This window comes from Myotis daubentonii, chromosome 1, assembly GCF_963259705.1.
Source record: "Myotis daubentonii chromosome 1, mMyoDau2.1, whole genome shotgun sequence".
NCBI classification, from domain to species: domain Eukaryota; kingdom Metazoa; phylum Chordata; class Mammalia; order Chiroptera; family Vespertilionidae; genus Myotis; species Myotis daubentonii.
In genome coordinates this window covers 115,398,161-115,399,916 of record NC_081840.1, presented here as the reverse complement: position 1 = coordinate 115,399,916, position 1,756 = coordinate 115,398,161, and the positions used below count along the sequence as shown (strand labels likewise).

Sequence of the window (1,756 nt, the reverse complement as noted above, 5' to 3'; positions counted from 1 at the left end):
CTCTGCCTTCTGGAGAGGAGATCCTATTTGCCACCTTTATTGAGCATGTACTCAGGCCAGGCATCACGACTGGCACTTTCCTAGGCTTGTCCTTCCAGGTATGGGCCACGTGTGTGGTTGGTTGTCTTGAATGGAGGGGACTGTTTCTTGCCCCTATCTCCTGGCATAAGGGCAGAGTATTTTTGGATGGGATTGTAACATCAAGGAATCACTGTGGGTGTGGCTAAATGGGGCTCTGGATTGCTGTGTGCACACTATCTTCTGCGCAGTGAGAATAAAGACAGTTCCACTGTCAGCAAACCATGTAGTTTGCTAGCCGCCCCCCCGCCGCCCCCCTTAGTAGGCCACTTGCATTAGAATCATCTGCTTGTCAAATATGCACCTGCTGATTTGGAAGCTCTGAGAGCAGGCCTGGAGATCTGAATTTGTAACAAGTACTCAAATAAGTTTTATGGACATTAAAGTTTGAGAACCAACGGCTTAAAGGATAAATATTTTTCCCCTACGTGGGATGGTGGCTCTTGAGCCTGCAGGGAGCAAGCTGGCTCCAGACTTCTCCAAGTCCACATGTCTTTGCCTCCAATTCTTATGTGTCCAAAGACAGGGAACTACAGACACACTTTTGTAGGAGGGTTAAAGGATAAAATTTTAATTTCTTGGCCCAAGGTCTGTGTCCTTTCATTCTGGCTCGAGCCCATCTTTCCAGCCTCCTGTCCTGGGCTCAGAACTTCTCATGGTCTCCTCCCACCTCTGTGTTCTTTTGCTCCTGCTCTTCCTTCCACCTTTCTCCTCCCTCTACTGACCAGTTCCTGTATACACTCCAAGGCCCTGCGCAAATGCCAGTGTCCTCGAGAAGTCTTCCCTGAGCCTGGCAGTAAGGTTTCTCATTCCATCTTGTCTTCCTACATGGCTCTCTCTCAGGCTTTGAGCACCTTGGGGCAGGACCTAAACTTTTTGTTTGTTTGTTAATCCTCACCAGAGGATATTTTTTTCCTATTGCTTTTCAGACAGAGTGGAAGGGTGGGAGAGAGGGAGGGGGAGAAAGAGAGAGAAACATCCATGTAAGAGACATATCAATTGGTTGCTTCCCCAACATGCCTCAACCAAGGGGTGGGGCACCCGCCCTCTGGTGGTCAGTGCACATCATAGCGACCAGTCATTCCACCATTCAGTCGATTTGAATATTAGAATTTTATTATATAGGATTACATTTTTTAATTGTTTTATTGCTTAAAGTATTACAAAGAGTATTACATATGTCTCCTTTTTTTTCCCGCCCTTGACAATCCCCTGGCCTCCCCTACCCACCAGTGTCTTATGTCCATTGGTTATGCTTATATGCATGCATACAACCCTCCCCAGCCTTCCCGCTGTAGTTTGACAGTCTGTTCGAGGCTGCTCTGCATCTGTATCTATTTTTGTTCATAAGTTTATAATGGTCTTTATTATCCATAAATGAGTGAGATCATGTGGTATTTTTCTTTCATTGACTGGCTTATTTCACTTAGCATAATGCTCTCCAGTTCCATCCATGCTGTTGCAAATGGTAAGAATCCCTTCTTTTTTACAGCAGCATAGTATTCCATCGTGTAGATGTACCACAGTTTTCTAATCCATTCATCTACAGATGGGCACTTAGGCTGTTTCCAGATCTTAGCTGTGGTGAATTGTGCTGCTATGAACATAGGGGTGCATATATCCTTCCTGATTGGTGTTTCTGGTTTCTTGGGATATAGTCCTAGAAGTGGGATCACTG

The 1,756-nt window shown here is 45.6% G+C and overlaps 1 non-coding gene across 1 annotated transcript; it reads right to left on the bottom strand.

Annotated features, from left to right (window-relative positions):
- Positions 1–502: 502 nt before the first annotated feature.
- Positions 503–633, bottom strand: LOC132224915 (small nucleolar RNA SNORA38). Its single transcript, XR_009450764.1, has one exon. It is a non-coding gene; the product is annotated as a small nucleolar RNA SNORA38 (small nucleolar RNA).
- Between the last annotated feature and the right edge of the window lie 1,123 nt (positions 634–1,756).